This window comes from Apodemus sylvaticus, chromosome 7 (genome assembly GCF_947179515.1).
Source record: "Apodemus sylvaticus chromosome 7, mApoSyl1.1, whole genome shotgun sequence".
NCBI classification, from domain to species: domain Eukaryota; kingdom Metazoa; phylum Chordata; class Mammalia; order Rodentia; family Muridae; genus Apodemus; species Apodemus sylvaticus.
Window position 1 is genome coordinate 97,751,725 of NC_067478.1, and position 25,734 is coordinate 97,777,458.

The 25,734-nt window shown below is 43.2% G+C and overlaps 1 protein-coding gene across 4 annotated transcripts in view; it reads right to left on the reverse strand.

The window, feature by feature from the left end:
- Positions 1–25,387, reverse strand: part of Cdon (cell adhesion associated, oncogene regulated) — an 89,724-nt gene extending 64,337 nt beyond the window's left edge. For 2 of the 4 annotated variants that reach the window (XR_007978868.1, XM_052188720.1), the window contains exon 1: positions 25,156–25,387. The gene's annotated coding sequence lies outside the window, so the exon portion shown is untranslated. Of the gene's footprint in view, positions 1–21,881; positions 21,959–25,155 lie in introns of those variants that run through there. The other 2 variants (XM_052188718.1, XM_052188719.1) reach the window with 2 other exon arrangements.
- Between the last annotated feature and the right edge of the window lie 347 nt (positions 25,388–25,734).

Here is a 25,734-nt window from a genome sequence, read left to right on the forward strand (position 1 = left end):
AGCCATATTTCATCTGCTGTCTTTTCTCTCTGCTGGAACTTTAAATGAACTAGGTACACAAGACAGCTAAAAATCATTACAAAAACCAAACAAAACCCTCCCAAGAACTTCTTCATAGTCCTTATTGCCCATCATCTCTACAAATCGGTTTTCAGGACCCAGTAGATTTTTTCTGATCTATGAAAGCTGGCTTTTATTGAGTTGGAGCCTATTATAATGTTTCCACTACAATCAGTGAAGACCACTTTCAATAAGTGACTGATTTTGTAAGAAATGAAAGCTTTTGCAGGGTGTAAAGCAGTTAAGTATGAAGAGACAGACGAGTAATGGAACCAACACATAAAGACACTGGAGGGAGGGACGGATGGGCAGCAGAACCGCCTGTGCAGGTAACACAGTTAGGACAGAAGCTGCTTTCCGTCTAGACCTGGGCTTAGGGCTCCTCAGAGGAGGCAGAAGAAAGGCTGCAGGTTCAAGGTCAGCCTAGACCACATAAATAAGGACACTGTGTCTCTTCACAGAAAGATAAAATATACTAGATGAAATCGAAGTAATAAATTAGGGAATGCAGTTGGGAGAATGGCGAAGAGAGAAGAAAAGGAAGAAACAGAGTCTAAGCAGAAAGGATGGACAGTGTGTACACAGAATCTACATAGAGACAGTAAGAAAGTATATGGGCTGGGACATGGGGTTATCATATCCAGAGAGGGAGAGGTACAAAAGCACACAGGAAAAAATGTGTGTGTGTGTGTGTGTGTGTGTGTGTGTGTGTGTGTGTGTGTGTGTCACATTAAGGTATTTTGCTTTCATCCTGACAGGACTATTTTCCACAGGAGAGGGCACGCTCAGACCTGCACCTGTGAAATGCCATCCACACTACAATGTGGAAAATGGCTGAGGACAAGTTAGGAGGCAGGTATGAAAGAGAAAGAGACTTACACGAGAGACATTGCCCCTACCATCTGGACATATTTAAATGATATAAACCGTAAAATTGACAGGACGATAAAATTTACAAGCGAACCGGTCTAGGAAAGAATGTACAGCTCAGACATCACCGGAATCCATTCGTCTATCCACTTCCTGTTTCCTGGCTGCTTTGACAGGAAAGAAGGAACCGAAGTGACAGTCTACATGTCTGACTACAAAGTGACTGTGTAAATGGTCTGTGTTTTCTCATACAGGAAATCCATGAGAAACAGCAGGGCCTTTGTGCGCTTACTGTCCGGAAGGTGCTGCAGGGAATGAGGGGGGGCGGGGGGTGCACCTGTGGAGATGCAGAGTGAGTGGGGATCTAAGAGAGCTGATTGGACTTGAGGAGCAAGGTACAAATTTGGGGGTCAACAGCAAACAGAACCTCTGGCCTGAAGAGAGGAGGGTAGAACTGGCTGAGTCCTGAAAAGGCTCCCCATCTGAAGAAGCAGGAACTCCTCACTCGAGACTAAGGATCCCAATAAGGCTGCTGCCAGGAGAACTTAAACAGGGAGGCAGAACCGATTACCCAGGGAGGAGACTGAAGAGGCTTGATGGAAAACTGGTCCTGAAATGTCACTAGGTCAACCTCAACCCTCCCCACACCTATCACGTACCTCTGAAAGGTGCTATGAGCAAGGCAATCAAACACATCCTGGCTCCCTAGACAGTCACTCCTTCACAACTTCTAAAGGCCTTGCTGGATCAGTCTCCTTACTGTGTGTACCTGAGGGCCCCCAAAACGAGGCAGCTGGCATTCACCCTTCAGGAATTTTACAAGAGGGACTGGAGGAGGGAAAGGCGAGGAGAAGAGAAGAAAGTACCATCACTTTTAGTCACAACAAATACATTATCTCATAGTCCGTCATTCTGGTTGGCATGGGGGAGGGGAAGAGGAAATACACTTATGAAGTAAAGCATCCCTTAAAGCAGTTATGTGCACAGATAATGAGGTACTCATTCTGTGACCTGCTGCATAGCCTGGAGGTGGGAGAAGGAATCTGCCAGTCTCACAGAGGGTTCCAAGCTGTGGACTCTGGAGTCCTGCTTCTTAAGGACCCTGCTGTCATTCAGATCCACCTTCCTCTTAAAGGCTGGCACCCACAGATTCTGAAGCCCTTCTCCAACCTCCCCTGGGTCTCAGTTGAGCCGGACAAACCTAAGAACAACCCTGCTGCCTGCAGAAGTGTCTCCTTCCACTGAGGACCAGCAAGAGTAGAGGGGGGAAAAATGGAAGTGATGCAGGAGCTGTGGCACCAAAAAGGCCAAGTGAGCAAAGAAATAATCAACTCCACATGAGCCACTCCAGCCTGGCACAATAGAAAGGGCCTAGGACTAACCCCAGGAAAGGTCACAAGGACCAAAGGTCACAGTGAAGAAAGAGGCAACGGCTAGGAGCAGCCAGCGGCAGCAGGCATCAATGTGGTCCTAATTAGACACCAGAAGAAGCTCCGAGCGCAGGCTTAGGCTCCATTCACAATATTTGTGTGTTTTCTAAAAAGACACATCAAGAGTTCCTTTCCCTCTTTCTAACAGATGAGTCCTTCCTGCTCTTGAGCACAGGAAACCGAGGCCTGTAGAGTCCAGATAATTCTGGCATCCATCACGAATGTATGGGAGAGTTATGAATACTTCCGAGCGTAGATGCATATGAACAGTGAAATGATAAAAAGCAACTTGGGAAAGATCAATGAAAAGACAAAAATGCAGCAAATATCAAGGAATTACTGTGCAAAACTGCCGAGTCGACCCTTGCCTTAAATGCAACGTTCGGTGCATTTTCGAGTTTATTGATGGCATTGGTTTTGTGGAGAAAAGGGACAGAATTATGGTAACTGCAAAACAAATGCTCAAAGAGAAGCATTTTAAGTTTGCTAAAAAACTAGCTAAACTAGAACAGACTAGACCGGTGTTGTAATGCTGCCCCCAGACACCTGTCTAGCCTCCTTTGATGAGGGCTGAGAAGGGAGAACATGGAGAGAGTTGGAAAAGAAAGCTAAAGGAATATTATTAATACTATTGTTTAAAAGCTCAGAGCTTCACTTAGACCACATGATGCACCAAGACAAGAATTTCCCTGGCAGTTACAAAACAAGACCCTCACTGGGTTAGGTTTAAATTACATTTTAAAAATGCGGGGAGGGGGGCTTAAGGAGAAACTAATTTCCATAAAGTATATACTAATGTATACAGACAAAGCAATGATGAAAACAGTAAATGAGGGAGAAAAATCAGAATTCTCAGAAAACTTGGTTCAGTGCCTGTGAAGGACAGATCTATTGTGGTGACTTTTCTACCTCTCTACCTATTGAGTTATATGATTTCTAGAATATAGAACACACTGATCTTATTTTCAGGCTTTCTATTTTCTCTTTAAACCTGGCTAAACAAAAGAATTGAAGACCCCTGGTTTTCTTTGCTCTGTTTAGTGACGAGAATTAGGTCAGACACAGCTTCATCAGACTTGCCATTCTACCACGGATGAGCAGCTGTGCGCTGATAATGGGGCTCTCCAGGCTCATTCAAAAGTTGACACACAAGTCAATCACAGATTACCACCGAGCTAGTACACAAGGGGCCCAACGCGTCTGATAAGCCAAAACATACGTAGAAGCACAGTGGTCCATACCAAGAAAATCTGCACTTCAGAAAAACTTATACCATCACAGGCAGTTAAAAACAAAATGATGATTAAGCTACAATGCCCTGATGAACAAGAAAATAGAAAAACAGGTCAAGTAAGTTTGCAGTGTCTTTGTAAATATAGCACTTTATATATAGCATGAAGTGCTTATCCAACCAGAAAAGCCTAAAAGTTCATCAATGATGCAAGATCAGCCTGTCTATAAGAAATGAGGCATAATTTATTGGAACAACTCTGTTAGACGGAACCTAAGCTAACCAGGGGCTACTGCACTGTGACAGTACACTGGGCGCCAGTAAACAAGGATACAGAGACATATGTATGTACACACACAGATACAGGAGCCAGCATGGAAGGCAAACATTCCAATGAGGCTATGTGGTGCAAGACTTTTTTAAATTCTCTATTGTCAGCATCAATGTATAAATGAGGTACGAAAATCATTCTCATTATTATACCTCCGTTTAACCCCCACAGAGTCTCAACTTCAGTGTCATAACCCAACATTTTCATCAATGGATATTTTAAAAACAACCAATAGTATAAAGAGTTTTAACATGCTATAATCAGTACGTGATAAACTCCAAGTTCCATGGAACACTGACAGTAATATGAGCGTAAATAAAATTTTAAAATTAGCATATCAAATGATTCCCATGAAGAAGGAAGAAGAGGGCCCTAATCCTGGAAAGGCTTGATCCAGCATTGTAGGGGAGTACCAGGACAGAGAAAAGGGAGGGGGAAAGATAGGAGAATGGATGGAGAAAAGAGGACTTATGGGACATATGGGGAGGGGGGGAACTAGGAAAGAGGAAAGCTTTTGGATTGTAAACAAAGAATATAGAAAAGAAAAATATATATTAAAAAAAAGAAAAAATTAGCATCCACTACTGATGCTTCATAGTAGTACTGGATCAGACTGCCTTACGTTCACACAGACAGTCCTGTGGGTTCTGACACTTCTTGTCATGGCTGATTTTCATGTATAACATGAAGAGGGTTTGTTTTGTAGCGATTTTTTTCACTTACAAAGGTTTTTTTTTTTTTCTTTTTCTTTCTTTTCTTTTCCTTTGGGGGTGGGGATAGCAAGAAAGCTGTACCTTGGATTGATAATTTAACTTTTCCAATATGTCTGACTAAAAACCACAAAGAGGGCCAGTGTGGGAGACATGGTTCTGCCCATACAGTCATGCACAAGCATGACAACTTCAGTTCGATCAATCCCTGGAACCTGCATAAAGGTGCAAAGAGAGAACACTCCATGAGTTGCCCTCTGGCCTCCACAGGCAGACCATGACATGTGTGGCCCAGCATGAATACATCATGTGTACACACACACACACATATAATCCATTTAAAATGTTTTAAATTCTCTAATGAATAAATTTTTTTCAATTTTTTTACAACACAGGGCTATATCTGTTGTTATAACAAAATACCTGGGACTGGATAATCTATAAAGAGGAGGGATCTCCTTGGCTCTCACAGTGCTGGAGGCTAGAAAGGTGGAGAGATGAGTGCGGTGTCTGGTGGGGTCTTTGTGCTGTAGCATTCCATGACAAAAGGCAAGAAAAGCAAGGGAACAATAGATGCGAGGGGCATCGTCACCAGGAACCCAAATAGGACACCACAGTCTCTGGTGGCAGAACTTTCACACCCATGAGAGAGCCCACTGATCAAGGCTACTCAGGGCATATAATTAAGCCACGCCAAGTGTCTATAGCCACAGGACCTCGGAAATAAAGGATGGCTAAGGATTGATAGATATAGATCAGTAATAGAGAGCCCATTTTCTAAAATACTATATATCTAGCATTAACACTTTTATATAATCAGGGGAACACCAAAGCTTTTTATTATAAAACAATCAAAGAGACAGCATTTCATTTGTAATTGTCTTAAAACAAAATTATTGGTTAATAGATTAAGCTGGTGTGTTTCCCTTTCCTTAATTATGTGCACGTAGGGATAGGCAAGTTGGCCCAGAAGGGAAAGGGTGCCTGACACCAAGCCTGACAGCCTGAATTTTATCCCAGGTCCCACATTCCCACATTCATTCTCTCTCTCTCTCTCTCTCTCTCTCTCTCTCTCTCTCTCTCTCTCTCTCTCTCTCTCTCTCTCTCATTAAATGTAGTAAAAACATTTTTAAACATAAGAACAAAAGCGTAAGCCGGGAAGTGGTGGCGCACACCTGTAATCCCAGTACTTGGGAGGCAGAGGCAGGCAGATTTCTGAGTTTGAGGCCAGTCTGGTCTACAGTGAGTTCCAGGTCAGCCAGGGCTATACAGAGAAACCCTATCTAAAGATGAAAGAAAGAAAAGAAAGAAAGAAAGAAAGAAGGAAGGAAGGAAGGAAGGAAGGAAGGAAGGAAGGAAGGAAGGAAGGAAGGAAGGAAGGAAAGAAAGAAAGAAAGAAAGAAAGAAAGAAAGAAAGAAAGAAAGAAAGAAAGAAAGAAAGAAAGAAAGAAAGAAAAGAAAGAGAGAAAGAGAGAAAGAAAGAAAGTGTGTCCAGGCAGGGAACAGTACCATGTCTCAGTGAGTAAAGACAGCTGCTACACAGCCAGGCCACTGAGGTCACAAGTACTGGAACCTGAATAAAGGTGAAAAGAGGTAGCCACCCACACACTTGTCCCCAGACCTCCACAGCCGTGCCATAGCACACCCCCCATATGCACACATCACTACTGAAATTTATTTAAAAAGGAGGAGGAGGACGAGGAAGAGGAGGAAAAGGAGAAAGAGGAGGAGGAGGAGGAGGAGGAGGAGGAGGAGGAGGAGGAAGAAGAAGAAGAAGAAGAAGAAGAAGAAGAAGAAGAAGAAGAAGAAGAAGAAGAAGAAGAAGAAGAAGAAGAAGAAGAAGAAGAAGAAGAGGAGGAGGAGGAGGAGGAAGAATGTTCAGAGGGAACATTCCCCAACTTAGTACCATGGGAGTTCTCTCTGCAAGGAAAAAAAAAAACTCCCATAATTTCTCCAGCCTCAGAGTTCTGTAACAAACATTTTGTAACTGCTCTACCTAAAGGAAAGAGAAGGAAAGTCCACCATGCAGCGCTCAACTGTCACAATGTATCCTGCCTCATCCTTAGCAAATGCCAAAACTGCACTGACTAATGAAGGGAGGGGAGAGCAAGCTGAAGACACGGAAACCTTAGCCCTAAAACCGAAGCACGGTGCTTCCTTGAACAAGGCAGAGTTGATGTGTCTACTCATGAAACAAACAATAGCTATTTATTAAGTATGAGACATGAAGTTCATGGTTTCATTGTAAGAGGCTAAATGAAGGGAACCTCTTCACTTTATACTCAAAGACCTTGTAGAAATTTGCATGGTAAAACCCTTGTTAACTATGAAGTACCCACCACTTCACAGTTAAACCGTCAGTGTGGCATCCATGGAATTCTGCAAACACTGTCAGAAATGTGTATATAGTGAAAGCGAAGTTCTCGTGACTTAGGAGTCATCTTTAAAAAAGAAAACTACCAAACAAAAGAAGATGACCCATTTGAAAACTACTCAGGTGGGAGAAAGCAAGCTGGATTTAGTTCATGCATGCCACATGCCTGTATAGAAACACCACCCAGAACCACATTAATATATGCAACTAATACACGCTAATAAAAGAAAGAAAAACAAATGATACTAGTCTTCAAAATTAAGGGTGGGGGAGAAAACACTCGGGTACCCAGCACTCCAGGAATCTACACTTGAGGCTTCGCATCACACGCCACATAGCCGCCTCCTTTCTCTCTGCTGGCTTCGTTGCCAACTTAAGCAGCTCGGGGGAGAAGCCCAGATGGCAGGTGTGGGTGTTCCAGAGCATCAGATATTGTTTTGTTTATCTGGATTACAATCTTGGCTCAAACGACCTGGGGGTGCAAATAAAACATACTGCTAATTAAAATAACCAGCAGCAGTACTAATAAAACATCTAAAAAGCAACTATTTTATAGAGAGAAAAGCCTTTTAGGAGCTTGCCTCCTTACCTCGGGATACAGAACAACCAGCATGCCATTAAAACTAGCTGAGGTATCCCAGTTTCTGCTGGGGGAGGATAAAAAGCAACTTAGATGTGGGGCCAGGCAGAACCAAACATGACACAAAGGCATCATACTGACTTGACGGGCATCTGCAGACAAACACCCAGCAAAGAAGCTGTATCCTAACACCAGCAAATGTGTGGATGACCTGCTGAGCTTACACTACAGCCAACACCTGCCAGGTTAAAAGGAGATGCCCAGATGCTGAGACTGCGGCTCAGTATCAGGACAGATGCCCACCATAAACATGGCCATAGCTTCACTCCACCGCCCAGGAGAAGATGATGATGAAGGCAGAGGGGAGAGATGTTTAAACCTCCCATGGATGAATGGCAAAATCTGCAAGCAAGAATATTAATGTTTTTAACTAAGAACTGTTGTTTGCTATGATTTGTTTCATTCAAACAAGAAGGAAAACAAGCAGAAATCAATGGACATAGCTTCAGAAGCAATCACTTTCTGTCTTGGCTATTTTGTTTCTCATTTTATTCCAGATCAGTATAAAATTATTGCTAAAAGCCAAGCTGACTTCAAGGTCAATGCTAAGAAACAGCTTAAGATTTGGGCTTTCACTGCCTTAACTCACTAATAGCTCGATGCCGCTCTTTATGAAACAGACTGCCCTCTTTCCCCTACACACACACACACACACACACACACACACACACCTTCACCCCCATGTTGGCATTACTGCTTTCCTCAGAATGGGTCTCTGCCAATCACAAAGAACCAGCCATACCACAATCCTATCCTGCACCTTCATGTTTACCTTTCCCAGCATCCTTCAGGGAAGCTGGAGGTTGAAAGACAGGACACTTCCACACCCAACCCCACATTCAACTTGAATAAGCCCCCCACTACCCACTATCCACTTAATCCCCCTACACACTGATCTGAAATTTCCGGTTTTTAAACTTTCCTTCCTCAACAATGTCCTTGAAATTTATTTTCATCTTGACTTCCCACGTGTAAAAATTGTAGCTAAAAAGAAGTCTGGAAGGGAATCTACAGCCCTCACTTTTCGTGACCTGCCATGCTGCAAGAGGAAGGAAGGAGCTAGGCTAGATTATTTGGGGATGAGAGTATGTCAAAAATCCTTATCCCTTCCAGTACATGAACCAGCTCTGAAAATAAAGAGCTTTTTTTTTTATTCGATATATTTTGTATTTACATGTTAAATGATTTCCCCTCTTCTAGCCCCCCACTTCCCGAAAGTCCCATAAGCCCCCTTCCCCTCCCCCTGTTCTCCCTCCCACCCCTTCCCACTTCTCTGTTCTGGTATTCCCCTATACTGCTTCACTGAGTCTTTCCAGAACAAGGGGCCACTCCTCCGTTCTTCTTGTACCTCATTTGATGTGTGGATTATGTTTTGGGTATTCCAGTTTTCTAGGTTAATATCCACTTATTAGTGAGTGCATACCATGTAGGCCCATTGAACCCCTCTGTCAGCTCCCTGCTAGTGGAGTTTCTGTTTTGCTCACCACTGTAAGTCCAACTCGGAGAAGAAACTGTCACAAAGTAAGTCTTCAGATACTTGATAAGTGAATATGTGTACAAAGAAGGGCATAGTTACTTGACAAACTACCGATTTCCTGTGTGTTTGAAAAAAATCCTGCTAAGCCAACAAGAAACGGTAAAAAGGGTTGAGCATTATCAGAGAGCTGCTAGCTGCTTTAGAGAAACCTGTATTAAGCCTCTGCACCTCACCATTGAATTGTGTCTTCTAATAAGGATCTATATTTCTTCATTACTTATTTATGCCCATATTTACTTATCTTTTTTATATCAATCTTTAATAACTCACAGCCAACATTTTCATTCCACATAATTTAAGACAAGTGCCAAGAGAATTGATCAGCAGAGCAAATAATACAGCCCTGAGGAAAACCCAGAGGCCAGAGACTCAACAATAGACCGCCTGAATCACTAGTCTACAGAACAGCCACCAGGAGGCTTAGAAACATCAGTGGATACATGGAGACTCAACATTAGGTTTGCTCATAAGGCCTTGTAGACAAATACACTCAACGCATGTATGGTTGTCTTTATGTAGATATTTATGACAGGGATCATCAGTACAAGGTCAGTAGCAGGATTTTACCACACACAATGGCCAGGTTTCTAATACAAACTATACAGCCATAGTCACGAAGTTGCCAGATCTCTGGAGTACATTAGGACACAAGAGAAGAATAATGCACACATAAAATTCGAACCACAGTAAGTGTCTCGTTCCTATTGACACAGTGTCACTAGAATATGCCTATACTTATCAGGTCCATCTATTTACCAACACCCGCTTTTCAATCTTGAGCTTGGCAAACATCTAAGGAAAACCAAGCATAACTTACAAGGGAGGATTTATTTGTTTTCTGTCAATGCAGGCAGCATCAATTTGTTGATTTACTTACATAAAACATCATCTTCATGAGTGAGTATGAAATTAGGATTTAAAATACTGTCTTTCGGTCGGAGCCAAAACAGAACACCTCAGCTGTTTTGGTCAGTAGTTCTTGACTGTTTTTTTTAAGGCACCTTCCAGAGGTTACATGGGTTATGGATGGAGGAGGTGGGGCTACCACACACATCTTCACAACTTCGGGTTAGGAACAATGTTAGGAGATGAAGCAAGAATTTTATTTTCAAAAATACAAGATGTGCATTCCTGAGATTACAAAAGCTAGAATAATCTTGTAAATGCTGCCCAACTCCAAAGCCTCAAGACTACATCCCTACAAAAACTCTATAAATGCAATATAGCCAAGATTTATCCTCTCTTTTATAGGTCCCAAATGGGTATCTTAAAACCTGTACATTGGTAGAACTGTGGTACAATGTTTTCTCCAGAGTCCAAATTCAATACCACTACAAAAATTACTATGTTTCCTGCAAGCATGCACGCCTGGACCTCTGTGTGGGGTGGGTGTTGGGGAGGGGGAGTGTAGCCAGCACCCTGCACAGAAAAATGCAGGTAGAACGTTTGGCATATTCTAGTCATACCACGTCAATAGGAATGAGACATGGAACCTATAGGCCAATACAGAGACCAGCAGCTGCACCCCATGGCCCAGATATGCTACTACAAAGGTCAAAGGGCTTTCTTATAATTGGAAAACGAGGAGTTGAAAGTGCCTTAAAGCCAAACATTTCCAAATTAATTGTATTAGTTATTTGCTTTTTTAAGTTAACTCCATCATACTAAGGGATATCCGAAGCGATCCATGTCAAAGATGTTGTTCCAGGAAGCAGGACCTCAAGTAAAGGGCTGGGGATACACAAGTGTGCCGTGCACAAGGCTCCAGGCTGATCTCCAGCACCAGAAACAGTACAAAGTCAAGTTACCTTCAGGCTGAAAACTAAGACACTATTTAAATGCTACCTAAGATAGGTCATACATACTAATGCACGATACTATAGATAAAATTATATCAGACAGTTTATACTTGGCAAACACAAATCAGAATTAGTATTCATCTTGTTCAGCTTTTTTTTTCTTTTTAAATAATAATAAAAAAAAAAAACTTAAACCCCTCACAGACCCGCATCATCAATCACAAGGAGGGTCTGGTTCTGATATTATATGAGCTCTGTCAGCCTTAATCAAATTGCCTGCCAGATCGTAGATAAGTAATGACTTGCTTAGGTTAAGCCAGGCCAGAGTTTTCCTTCTGCAGTATATACATCTCCGGAGTGAAAATAAACAGCCTCACACCTCGCTCTGGGAGCTGCGCTGGGCGGTGATTACAACTCAGCTTTCTCCACCAGAGGAGGAGGGGCGACTTGGAGCCCTAAGGATATCTACTTTTCCCTTTCTTCTCAATCATTTCAAACCATGTCACTAAGCAGTTAATGAGTATTTTGATGATCTGCACCAAGATAACACCAATTAGACATGGTGAAACGCTTCGACACTGACCTGTATCTTAGCCAGCATCACAAAAAAGAAACTGTTAACAACTGTCCAAGGTGACACCACTGAATCGCTCAGAGCCCACAAAGCCCGAGACTACACAGTCACATAACCAAGAGATGAAAAGCAAAATCCAGACCCAATATCACCAGTCACATTTTAGATATAAAGAATACCAGAGAATCACTGCTGAGAGCAGAGGCAGAACACACCAACCTAGAGATTGCATTTGTACCACAACCAAACAATAAAGAAAGAAAATGAACTTTACTTCTAAAATGTCTCCTTTGCATTTGTTTTCACTGTAAGCCCTTCAAGTCTCACATTCAGCCAAGATCATATATTGTAAGAGAATGTCTGAGTATCCAAGTATTTTCCCTTCTCCAAAGACAAAGGTTAGAAAGCTAGGTAGGGTCCAGGTGGGAACATAAAATACAAGACACCGGGGAGTTGATTTTAGCTTAGCAAAATACATTTCAGTGTTTCCTGTTAGGTCCATCGACTCTAGAATGTAGAAATTGCGGTTTAGAATTATCAAAGGCAAAAGAAGACTCAGAGTTTTAACAATTTTCATCTACTAGGGACATACAAATTGACCTAAAGTCTTTAAAAGAAAGCTGGAAATTCCAAATAACACTTTACCCAGCACTCAACAGGGAGAGTTTGAAAGGCTATGTGACTGAGCTGGATTAGAACTTCTGTATCTGATATCATGATTTCCCTGCTCACGAAAACTCATCCAATTCTGGTAAGTAGAGAGACAGAAAGGGCAGCTGTGAAATGCTGTGTAAAGAAGGAAGGGCTCTGTTGAGGTTATTTAAGCATCAGAATATATCAGCATCAGAAACACAGGGAAAGAGAAAGTATTCTATATAAGGAATAAAAAGAACCACAATACAAGAGTTTGTAATTGCTCATCAGGGGTGCTGAGGACAGGGTGTCTGTGACTCCTCCTGGGCCTGTCTGTGCATGCAATGACCAGACTAGGTCAGTGTCTCTCCTTCCCAATCTCCTGGAGGCACCATTCTTAGAAGTCTGCAGGGCACCCCAACAGACAAGAGCCTGGCTCTGCAAAAGCACTACTTCACTCCTTTGTCCCCATCTTATTTATTGTCAGATTCCCTGAGTGCCCAGGCAGCATACACCCTAGGTGGATTGAGACACAAAAGACGCTAGTATTTTTCAGTGAATTAGAAAGCACTTGTATACACAAATGGAGAACTTGTTTGCCTACTAAATGTTAAATCTCCCCCTGCCCCAAATCCTCACATTTCAACATAATGAGAAAAAAGAACTATATTTGTATAAGAACTGCTCAAAACAGTTTCTCATTCGGGGTTGTTGAAGAACTATAGAATTTTAATATGTGTGACCTACTTGTTTTGGTTCCATGCCTGCTACTAACATCTAACATCTATAATTCCAACTAGTGAAATATGCTCTCCCAACTGTGTATGTGTGTGTGTGTGTGTGTGTGTGTGTGTACAGCTAGCTAAGAAAACAAGAATTTAACCAAATGTTATAGTTTCTGCTTCTATGAGGCTAACCACGTCCTTATCTTTCCCCTAGTAATCTACTATATTGAGAAGAAAATCTCAGACTAAGAAGTAACACACTGAGGTTCCTTTAAATATTTTTCTTTTCATTTCCAAGGGTAGGAGAGGAAAGTTCACGTTTAGGGAGCCCACTTTGGGAGTTAACTAAAATAATTCCTATTAACATTAGTAATATGCACATAGTCAAATCCCTGAGCTAAAATTTATCTGATGCCACAAAGGCCTGATAGCAAACCTCTGCAAGCTGCATTGTATAATTTAAAACCCCACTGTGGCCGCTGTCATAGCAACAAATGTGAAATTATTCTAAGACCTAACCACTATGACAATAGTTCTTTTTAAAATACATCCTCAAACACAAAAGAAATAACAAATCATGACAATTGTGTTTGCTAGCTTAATAGGAGACCATGGCTAACAACCAGGGTTACAATGACTCAAAATTAACTTTAGCTAGCCAGGAAATTCAGAAGAAAAAAAAAGAATTTAACTCAAATACATGATGAATTTATATGAAAGACCTATAGATAATGACAGTCAGAGCAAGATTAATAAAATTTATTTTCAGGGCAAAAATCCAACTAAAATACAAAATAATTTAAAATATGGTAACTAGTGCTTAGAACTAGGACTGGGGAGAAAAATGGATCTGCTTTATTTTTGGTATAGCCTCAAAAGTGACTTGTATTATCTTATTACTATTACTATTATTATTATTATTGGATATTTTTATTTACATTTCAAACGTTATCCCCTTTCCTGGTTCCCCCCCCACCCCAAACCCCCTATCCTATTCCCCTGCCCCTTGCTCCTATAAGGGTGTTCCCCCACCCACCCACCCTCAAATTCCCCTATGCTGGGGCACTGAGCCTTCACAGGACCAAGGGCCTCTCCTCACACTGATGCCCAACAAGGCCATCCTCTGCTACATATGCAGCTGGAGCCATGTGTACTCCTTGGTTGGTGGTTTAGTCCCTGTGAGCTCTGGGAGGTCTGGTTGGTTGATATTGTTCTTCTTATGGGGTTGCAAAACCCTTCAGCTCCTTCATCTTTTAGTCCTTTCTCTAACTCCTCCACTGGGGACCCGGTTCTCAGTCCAATGACTGGTTGTGAGCATCTGCCTCTGTACTGGTGAGGCTCTGACAGAGCCTCTCAGGAGACAGCTATATCAGGTTCCTGTCAGCATTCACTTCTTGGCATCCACAATAGTGTCTGGGTTTGGTGACTGTTTATGGGATGGATTCCCAGGTGGGGCAGTCTCTGGATGGCCTTTCCTTCAGTCTCTGCTCTATACTTTGTCTCCGTATTTCCTCCCCTGAGTATTTTTGTATTGCCTTATAAATTTGCTATTTTTCAATAACTATAAATAAACTACACTGATTTAGAAAGGAGAGCAAATCCAATTAGAATACAGCTTGAAAATATGTTTTGGAGATACACATGTATGTGTCCAATCAAGTTAGGAAGATACTTATCTACCCACACCGTCTCAGCAAAAATGTGCTTCTCAATACAAAACACTGTGTACGTCCTTCTTCATGAGCATCTAAGGCTTTAAGGAAGACTAGAACGTCTCCCTTTAAACGGAATCTTAGAGCCCCCAGGAATCTCACCACTCAGGATAACGTGGGGGAACTGCCCCAAGTCAAAGGCTAGCCTGGTCAAACAAGATCCCGTCCCGAAAATAACTGGCTGATGGTTTGGCCGCTCGAGGTGTTTATACACAGGCATGAAGACCTGAGTTCAATCCTAGATCCCACAATGTAGAAGGAGATGGTAGTTGCCCTTTGCCTCAGTGCTTACCATAGACACAGCTCCTGCATACCTGTACACACAGACACAGAAACAGAAACAGATACACACATACATACTCACAGGCAAACCTAATAAATACTGGGATAATAAAATAATAAAATGGCAGTCACACAATAGGATGTAACTGTGAGGGTAGTCCTGGCCACAGCCCAGCAGTGAGTCTTCAGTGAGGTGACACTTAAGTTTCTAAATGTATTATTAAGAACCTAAACATTTCTTTGTGGGGTTTTCTAGTCCCTGGGTCGACTGGAGCTAATGTTCTGATGCCAGGACACCAACAACTGGAAATCATCTCCATCTGCGCCCAGCCTTCCCTTCTACGCACCCTGCCACATGCACCAAATGCTGTCACATTGCCAGCTACCTATGGAATGGCAAGCCAGGAAGTGGAACCCCTGTTATGAGTGTGGGTTCCTGGGGCTCCTCTCCTGCCCTGCTGGTCTCCATCATGACAGGAACATGGGTACTGACTGATAAGTCCTCCTGTTCCAGCTAAAACCATTCACTCCCTAGTCCTTCCGCCTGTGACTCACCGTGTTGTTATTTTGTTATACACACTCCCTGAGGCCAAAATCAGGAAGAGAAGCCAAAAGAAATGGGCAGGGGGAAGATGTCTTCCCCCATCATGATGCTTTTTCTTTTTATTGGACTGAAAAGGGGCTGCCAAGTTCTGACGTCACTAGAGTAATCTTGTGGCCTGATAAAAGTAGTATTTTATCCATTAAACACCCGCTTCCCTTGCCAAATTTACCTCTGGCCAGGCGATGTGTACCAAATTATTATAAAACAGAGAATACTAATTACTGCTGTTCTGATATCACAAAAGCCTAGTAACTGTCAGAAATTCCTCTGGCAAAGAGACAGAAGGCAGGGTGTATGTTTTGCTATTTACACACTCAAGGGAACCCCTGTAATAATAACCAGTTAAAGCACAAACAAGCAAAACATGACCTCAGCTCCCAGGCACTAATGATGTTACACAGAACGTAGCAAGTTTTAAATACACAAAACTGTTAAACTGTTCGAAATAACTGACATAAATCAGATCACCAGCAGTCGTTCCTGACGTTCACCTATATTTCGATATTTTCTGAAACTTTCATCAATCTTCGTGAATGGGAGCTATGTGATCTTTCCTTGAACTAGGCATGGAAAAGCCATGTTTTCACTTGACTTTTGTAAGAAGAACTCTGTGTGGAAATCACTCAAGGATCTAGAGGAAAGAGCCTAGCATCCCATGTCTCCCAGTGCTCCACCAAAGTCCTCAACATGGTATTCCTCACCACTGAGACAAAACACTTCAAAACACAAGTGAGACATGGTGGTAACCAGCTCCTCCTCCACAGGCCTGAGGTGAAGCAGTACGTGGCACCGGAGGCCTGTGACACAGGAGTCTGTGCTCTCAAAGCAGCTAGAAAGCAGGCGAGAGAGAAAAGTAGAGCCCAAGAACTACATTCTTCCAGGGCATGTCCCAGTGACCTACTTTCCTCCAGCAAGACCCTGCCTCCTCACAGGCCTGTCTGTAGGAACCCATTCTATTAAGGAACTAACCCACTGATAAGGATAGCTCCCTCCTGACCAGATCAAACCTTCAAACTGGAATTTATGCTTTACGTTCCCCTAAGAATTCAAATGTACATCCGGGTTTTCAAGGCATGGATAAGATGAAAATGGGCGATAGTGGGGGAAACTGCATTGTCCTCACAGGGCAAGCTTGACAGCAATGGATACAATTACAAGGTAAATGGCAACTTAGTTGCCAACCTGGGAAATGTAGCTCTGTTGGCAGAGTGCCTGCCTAGTAGACATATAACCCCATAAGCCAATAGCACATACCTGGAATTCTACCACTTGGGAGATGGAGGCAGGGAAATCAGAAGTCTGTGAGTTTGAAGCCATCCTAGGACACAAGAGACGCTGGCTCAGATAAGGGAGGGGGAAGAGATCCTGAAGCGTGGTATATTCACAGGACACGAAGCTGGGAATAACAGAAGCAATGGGGTGCGCCACTGACCCTGCACACCCCAAAAAGATCTGAGTCATAGAGAACACCGCTCAGTGACAGAACATTTGCTTGGTGTATATGGACCCTAGCACAACAAACTACAATTCTAAGGGGCCATCGGAGAAATGGATCAGCAGGTAGGCGAACTCTTGCACTGGACCTGAGTTCGGATTCCAGCACCGTTGTCAGGACACTCACAACCACCTGTAACTCCAGCTCCGGGAGACCTGATGTTGTCTTCTGTCCGCTTGCATTCCCATGCATACATCCACTCATAATTAAAATAAGACAAGTAATTATAACAAAGAAAACTTTTTAAAGTGCCAGAGACTTGAGGATTTTTAAGGAGAGCACATGTGATCAAACTTAGGGTTGAGGAACATCATTAAGCAAAGGGTAGACGGTTTAATGACAGGACGGTGGGGATGAGCCAGTAACTGTTTATGAAAGGGTCATGAAGTTTATTTCATTGGGGGTTTTACTTGGGGTGGTCCCTTTACATTTTAATTTCCCCTTCTGAGTTTTGGTATGGAAGCTAGAGAGATAAGGCATACCCACAGAGAAAAGACCATGAGGGAGACCTGCTTCCAGGGACTGGAGAAGAGGGGAGGGTAGCTATGTGCGCACATAAATGTAGAACTGTAAGGAAGTCCCTGGGCTGGTATTGGCTCAGCAGGTCAAAATGCTGGCAGAGCAAACCTGGAGACTGAGGTTCCATCCCAGAATTCAAAGTCACATAGAATCATCGTCGTCATCATCAATTAAAGAGTAAAAACTAAGCCAGACAGTGGTGGTGCACGCCTTTAATCCCAGCACTTAGGAGGCAGAGACGGGCAGATTTCTGAGTTTGAGGCTAGCCTGGTCTACAGAGTTAGTTCCAGGACAGCCAGGGTTACACAGAGAAAGCCTGTCTCGAAGAAAAAAAAAAAAAAAAAAAGAGTAAAAACTAAATGTACTTTCCTGTTTTATAAGAGAAATTGGTTTATAAACACCAATTATTAACATAAATGCCATTTTGTAGATGGGAGTTATACACACAGTTGAAAGTAACTGTGTATGATCCCAACCCAGACAGTTTTGTTGTCACATCACTGGAGCTGGCCTTTTACCCTCTATGAGTTTTTCTTTCTCTTGAAATTAAAGTTTAGAAAACTCTGGATGACAAGAGGAGTATTTGATACTCTTCACATCTAATTTGTAGGAGCAAGTATGTAATGGGACTGACAGAAATACAGAAATACCATACCTGCCAAGAACCATCATTTTGAGACTGATAACTCCAAACATTAGAAAACCCCATTTGATCTCCATTCTTGCTCATTTGTCTTGTTTGTCTTGTTGTTAAACACAGTGCTTCTGTATGCTGCTTAGGCTGCCTTACAGGTGTACACGACCAGCCGTGGTTCCCTATTCTCCCTTACAATATGTTTTTTTTAAGCCAGCAAGAATAACTGATATAATGGTTACTAACACATTAGGAATCTTATTGGAAATGCAAAGAGCAGGCCAAGTAGAAGCAGGCTTAGTTGGGGAAAACGTACTGATTTGTGAACAGGATACATTTCCCCCCTTTGGAATCATACTATGATAAGCATGTGGCCCAGCTATACCATGAAAACCCATTTCATGGAATCTTGGCACAAAGGCTCTTAGAGGTCACTGGTCCAATCTCTCACTCACAATCCAGACTCTTTATATATCATCCTTAGCATATACAATGAGAACAATGAGGACCCACAGCCTTTCAAACGGCACAGTCTACATGAGGTGGCTCTGTCTGGTGGTCAGCTCATAAGCCTTTGGAACATAATCTGCATGTACAATCGCCTCCATAAGAACAGACGTAGGCTGGAGAGAGGGCACTTGTGGCTTCTGTAGAGGACTTGTGCTTGTTCCCAGCACCCACAGGAGAGTGCACAGCACCATTGGTAACTACAGTTCAAAAGATCTGACACCCTCCTCCAAGGGCACATACATACATATATGCAAGCAAAACACTCATATTCCAAGAAAAGAAAATAAATCTGAAATGTAATTTTAAATAAATGAGTCACACATGGCCACGACAGCTGTCCCCAGATCTAATGACGCCCTGGCCATTATGGGCTCCTTGGGAGTCAGGGGCATCCTTCCTTCCCCATGGCTGTCTGTAAAAAATGACCTGTGTCAAGGAGCTATGAATAGAAAGATTTAATAAACTTACAAATGCTGAAAAAAATACAATGTCTCCTGAGGGGGAAAGATTGGCTAATGTCCAAGCAAAACATCCAGAAAACCCTCAATCAACATTTCTAATAACACAGTACAAACGATTCCTCTCAACTACAGTCCCCAGCAAATTTTAAAGAAAAACAAAAAACAAAAAAAAAGCAAAAAACCCTTCATATTCATTGCTATCACTTGGCTTTTTGTCTTACTGCTTGTGAGATAAATTTCATTTTCCATATTAAGGAATTTCAAAGAGCATAAACAGAGAGTCTGGATGTACGGAGATTGTTCAGCCTGGGTAAAACTGTTCTCCACAACAGAACTGTGTGGCCTTGCTCTTCAACATCTCCCTGGACCGGAACATCTTAGCTCTACTCCCCTCAATTTTTGATAGACTATCTTTTAAGTCAAAAAGCAGTATCTGTACACAAAGCCACATATATGTGTGTACAAACATTCTGCTGTTACATTTCCAACTCAACAAGCAGGGCACTATAGTCGAGTTGGTCATTACTTCTGCCAAATTCTATTGATAGGGGAACTTCATCCCAAATAGGAAAATCACATCTCATATACTCCTTTCTCCCTATCTTGAAGCTTCTTCCTTTACCTCCAAAAAAAAAACAACAACAAAACAAAAAACAAACAGAAAAGGAATGTATTATCAGAGGACTTGGTATATGGAATTGGAAACAAAGATAACTGAGTTACCTCCAACTCAGTTTTACATTAAATAAAAAAAAAAAACATGTCATGGTTTTGTTTTGTTTTTCTAAAATAACCACTGGGATCAGGTTTTCTAATAATGTTATTTTTCTTCTTCTTTTTTTTTCTGCCAATGACCATTTACCCCAGGTGCCAATAAAATAAATTTCAGAACACACAAAACACTGTAACAACTTGAAACGCATGAATAAGTACTGCACCCAACAGCCTGGGTAAACTGCACAGGCGTAAGGACTGGTTCAGGAATGTAGCCAATGTATGAGTCTATTTCACCAAGTTCAAGAAGAGGCAAAATGACTCCACTCCACGGCAAGGCTGATCAGCAGCATAGCTGTTGCCTGCAGGGGAGAGGCTGAGCAAGAACCTTCCTAGACAACAGAATGCAACTGGCCCCCTAGTGATGGGACAGGTCAGTGCTCACCTAATATGCTTACCCAATTGTTCATTTGGCTACCTGCTGCACACAGGAGTGGGTACCCTTGTGCACACCTTTGCCTAGACTGGAAAAGGCTCCACACATTGTTTCCAACTGCTTTCTACCTTTCAAATGGAAGTTGAAGAACTATTTAACAGATGAAGTAACAATGACACGGGGCACATTGTTACAAACTTACAAGACTTCCTCCTTATTTAGAACTTGAAAGGAATCACTTTTGGACCTGAAGTAACACACAAACTGGCCCAGGAGGAATCAATAAAAATGACAGCAGCTAACATTTATAGAAGTTTTACTATCTGCCAAATGTTTGACTTTCATTTACTCATTTAATCCCGTGGAGGGGAGATAGCCTATCCATTTAATCCCCATTTTACAGATAAAGGATCCAAGGCTAGGTCAAGACCATTGCTGAAGTTCAAATAAACAATAAGAGGAGTAGCTGAAAAGCAAGTTCCATGTCAACCCCTTAATTCAACTTCTATTACAGTCCCATAAAAATAAAACCAACCACACAGCTTCCAGCAAGGAAAGGAGAGCAATGTGTAACCTAGGTTCAATGATGGAACCAGCTTACACATTCTTTTTCTCAATTAAAAGGCACATCCTTGGCATTCAAGAATTGAAAGCGCCTACTCATATTCCAACTCACATACAGCAGAACAAAATGTTCTATCATGGTGTTTTGTTTGTCTGTTTTTTAATTCTCTCTGGCCATCACAATATATTATACAGCAACTAAACCGTGAAGGCAAACAGGCGCTGACTTCAGAGTTTAATCTACTTCTTAAAAGGCATGTCCAGGGTGACGGAGGGAAAAGGAGCAAACACCGTTCTCAAAGGGGGTTCTTTATATTCTAAACATGTGGTATTGTAAGAACCTGTTCCAGGGCTACACAGGAACAGGAAGAAAAGAACGGCACCATCTACATGATTTTAGTTAGCAATAAAACATATCGCAGCAGCCATCAAACATGCCGCTGCATCCGAAATGAGCTGAAAAGTGTTCACATGGTGATTCACGCTCCCAGAAGATGAGAATCAATTAACGATACCACCCACAAACTCCAAGCAGTTCTCCGTGAAAAGTATGTAAGAAGTGAACTGGGCTCGCACGCTGAAAAGTTATTCCCAAAGCAAATCGAAGGCAGAAGAAGAGGCAGACAGACAGAAGGAGATACATACACCAAGGCTTCTCTACAAATCTGTTCCAGAATGGTTTTGGAAATTGCATTTTCGTTTACTTGGGGCTGCTGGCGAGTCAGAAGAGCAATGGGCTTAAAATACTAGAAAGCCAACAGAATTGTTTTAAATGCTAACAGAAATGAGAGACAAAGTGAATTTAAATTCTATAATAAGAAGAAACTGAACACGATCATATGGAAACAAAGCCATAAACTAAAATAAGCCTATTCAAACAAGCATTTCATTTCTGCACAGGCAATTGGCTTGCCATAAAACCTGACTTTGCTCTCAAATTTTAAGTTATTACACAATACACCAGCCCTTACAGGCAAAAGCACTCTGTAATACACTTTCGCATATTCATCCGAAAAGCATTAAAAAAAAAACTTACCAAGGCTGCAAATATGTATACGCTTGAACTTAGGAGAGCAGAAAGCAGTGCCTCTCCAAGCAGCGCCTCAGTACTTACAAACACTAGGGTTCGCTTCAGTGCTAAAGCACACCACCACAGCTCTGCCAGTAATAAAGTCCCCACTAGCAGTCTGCCTTGGGGTTGGGCTTTTCTCTTACAAGATAAGCTGTTAAGTCATGCCTTGATTTTAGATCTGCTAACATATGGAGCCTTCTAATGCAGCCTGCTCTCCGCCCCCTCTACTCCCCTCCCATTCACTACTCAGCTCTGCTCCCTCTCCACACATACACATACAGACATACAAAAAAAGGCACTGCAGGGCAGAAATTCCTCAGGTGCTCGCTAATGGAATTCCCAGGGTCTAGGAGCCGCTTCGGGGATCAAGAGATCTCACAGCCCCTGCTGGGGTAAGGAGCAGCAAGTCTGTTCCATTTAATCAAATACAGCATGAATTTTCAGCTCTATTCACTAGCTTGTCTCCAGAGCTCTCAAAAGGCACCAGGCAGCTAGAATCACACACATGTGGCCCTTTTAGGCAAGTATAATTAGTTTGATTTTAAAAAGCCACATTAATAATATCACCTCAGGACCATTATTCAAGGGACAGATGACAATGATACTGTATGTTTTAAGCCTGACAATGGAGGGAGAGTGCCCAAACAATGAGAGACAACTCCAAGGATTTAAAAACAGCAACAATAAAAAACCCACAGCTTTTCATTTCAATGTAACCCAGGATTCCAGTATTTAAAAGTGACACTAAGTATATTCTTGTGCCCCATCCCTTAATTTTAACAGTAAACAAATGCAGCCCTCCCCTCCTGTGCATAGTGGATGAAAGCCACCTACACAACAAAAGTTGATCATGCAGAATGTTTGGATACAATATAAAAGTGTAAATAAAAACAATGTAACATTTTCTAATTCAATCTAGATGAGTAAAAAAAAAAAACCTCCTGAAAAAGGCACCAGTCATAAATAAACAAATAAAATAGCTGGATATTAAAAACAACTCTTTCAAAGAAGTACAGTTAGAGTTCAAATTCCTATTTGAATTCCTTTCTCTTAAGTATTAATGTCGTTAAGCTAAAGAATGACTATCTGGTAGGTAATTGTACTGATCTAGCTATAATTCTACATAGTAGAGATGCTGATCACATGATGTTAACCATTAAAACAAATTTTCTAACTCATTATCCTTTATATTTTTGATTTCACAAAGATATTGTTTAATTCCTGAAATCACTTCCCTAGTATTTTACTTAGAAACAGTCATCAAAGCTTAGTCTACTTGTTCACCAAAGAAACAACCCCAGAGAACAACCCCAGAGAACAAAAAAAGAAAAGAAAAAGAAAGGGACTGTCTAGAGAGCCACAAGAGTACACACAGAGTACACACACAGAGTGGGGAACCATGAGAACCAGTTATTAAATTTTACCTGACCGGAGTGGAGCACCGCCCTGTGACACAGGTTTCTATCCCTGGACACTGCTCGCTCTATCTATGCCTTGAGGATAGGGGAGGGTCCTATCTTAAAGTGAAGCTCAAGCCTTCCACAAAAAGTCAAGCCACCTGCAAAATCCGCCAGAGGTAAGGGCGCTGCAGGAAGCAACCAACACGAGTTAGATTGGTGCAGGTCAGATCCTCCGGTTCTTTGTACTTCCTGCTGGAAAGTCAGTGCTGTTTAAGTACTTTGCACAGTAGAGGCTGATGGGAACCACAGCAGTCAATCAAAGCATCCCTAGTGAGTTACTACACAAACAATAGGACAGCACCTCTAGCAACTGATTTTCCTAGGTGGTTAAACCATTCAGAGAAAGACTTCCCAAATACTACATCCAAGTTTTTGCAAGAAAGTTAAACAATATACATCTGTGTGTTTTATAGAAATATAAATGTTTCTCCTTTACACACCGCCTAACGCACACCTAAGGCATGTCTTTACAAAATGAAACAGGTTTTCTCCATCCTTCTCATGTAACTAAAAGTATGTGGCAGTTTACTCTAACGTGTGCATAACAGAGACTACAGTATTAGGTGCCTCTCTGAGTTGCTAAGAATTCTTTCCAGTTTAACACTAATCTGAAATTTTCTGAAGGTTTTTTCATCTCATCCTAAAAGTTCAACTATCTATAACCCACCTTTTCATCTAAAAACAGACTGGAAAGTTAGAGTTATTTAAAAAGTAAGAGAATGTCTAGGATTATATTAAAATTAAGGCACCTCTTCTCCAGCCACCTACCCACCTCCTTGTGACAGCCCTTGAGCTATGCTAAATGCCCACTAGGAATCGGAGGGATATAGTATCAGTGAGGAATGGACTCTGAATTAAGTCGGCCTCTTTCATCATTCTTGGCATTGGCCTGAGACAAAATCTCACATTACCTTTTAGTCCAACCTCCTGTTTCCCAAGGTGTCTGATTTAGGACACAAAGGCTGTCTTTCTGTTAATGAGGTTCCCTAAATTTGACAGCCCAACTGGGGAACAGCCTGCCCTTAAAACACCTGCCACCCTCTGTGGTCCGGTTGAGGAAAGGCAGGCATTCTGTAGAGAGTTCCTTTCTCAAGAGTCTTCCACCTGATTTGGTGGCGTTAGGGGAGAACAATAAAACGAAGGGCAAGGGAGTCTATCTATCCCCCTCGGGTGATTTATTACTGAAATTCCTAAAAGTGGAGAGAAAGCAACAAAAGTCTGAAGCTGCAGGCTGAAATAAATAGCGATGTATTTAAAGTATTTAGTAAATGATAATGCGAACCACAGAAAGCTTTATAGAAAGAGAAGGAAAAATACACTCCCTGGGGCTGGGAAGTGACTGAGTCTGTGAAGGCAGAGAAAGATACATTGTGCAGGAAATTTCTCTTGCTTCTCCCTACACATAAATCACTGTCTCTCTCCAGCACTCTGCGGGGATTGAGAGGGACCACAGAGTAGACTCCCTTGGGAAAAGCGCCGGCGCCCCCTGCTCCCCCGCTACACTGCATCCCACCTGCCCTGGCAGATCACCGAAGAAGACCTAAGCGTGTCACTGACACCTCACCCCGCCTCCTATTGCGAGGTGGCTCTGCGCGCCCAAGGAAGCGGCGGTGAGCCCGCTGCGGGGCATCCCTCGGCTGCCTTTCCACCCTAGACCCCAGCGTTCTGCGGGCAAGCCGGCCCCCGCTTCCCCAGGACCTCCCGCTCCCGAGCCGCGCGGCTCCGAGCTCTCCACCCCGGACCACCCTCGGGGGACTCCGCCAAGGGACCCCCCGCACCTCTCCGCAGGGCTGGCTAAGCCCCGAGACCTCCTGCACGGCAGCCGGCTCCGAGAGCCACCCCCAAGTCATCCGCACGCTGGCGGCGGCGGCGGCGGCTGCGATCCGAACGGGCCCCTCCATGCACCGGGCAGGACGGCCGGAGGGCGCGGCGCCTCTCACGCGGGGCGGGGGCACTGGGGCGGCGCGAGGTCCCCGTCTCGTACCGAGCCGCGCGAGCCGGGAACCCGGGCTCCGGGAGGGGAGCTGGGGGGCGGAGTCCCGGGGCGCGCCCCCGCGGCCGCGCTCCTCCCCGCGAAGCGCGCGGACGCCCGGCACCAGAGCCGAGGGAGGAGGGCACCGGCAGAGCCGGAGGCGGGCCGCAGAGGCCGGGACTCCCCGGCCCGCGCCCCGCCGCAGGGTGCGCGCGCAGCCTGCCAGATCAGCGGCGGGCAGGGCCGTACCACTGCGCCAAGGAGGGGGGAACGCACCGAACGTTGGCGCCTGCGCGCCACCTGTCCTCCAGCTCTGCACCGACACTCCTGCAGGCAAGTGCAGCCGAAGCCTCCGGTGCTGCAGACCCGGTGAGGACGAGCTGCC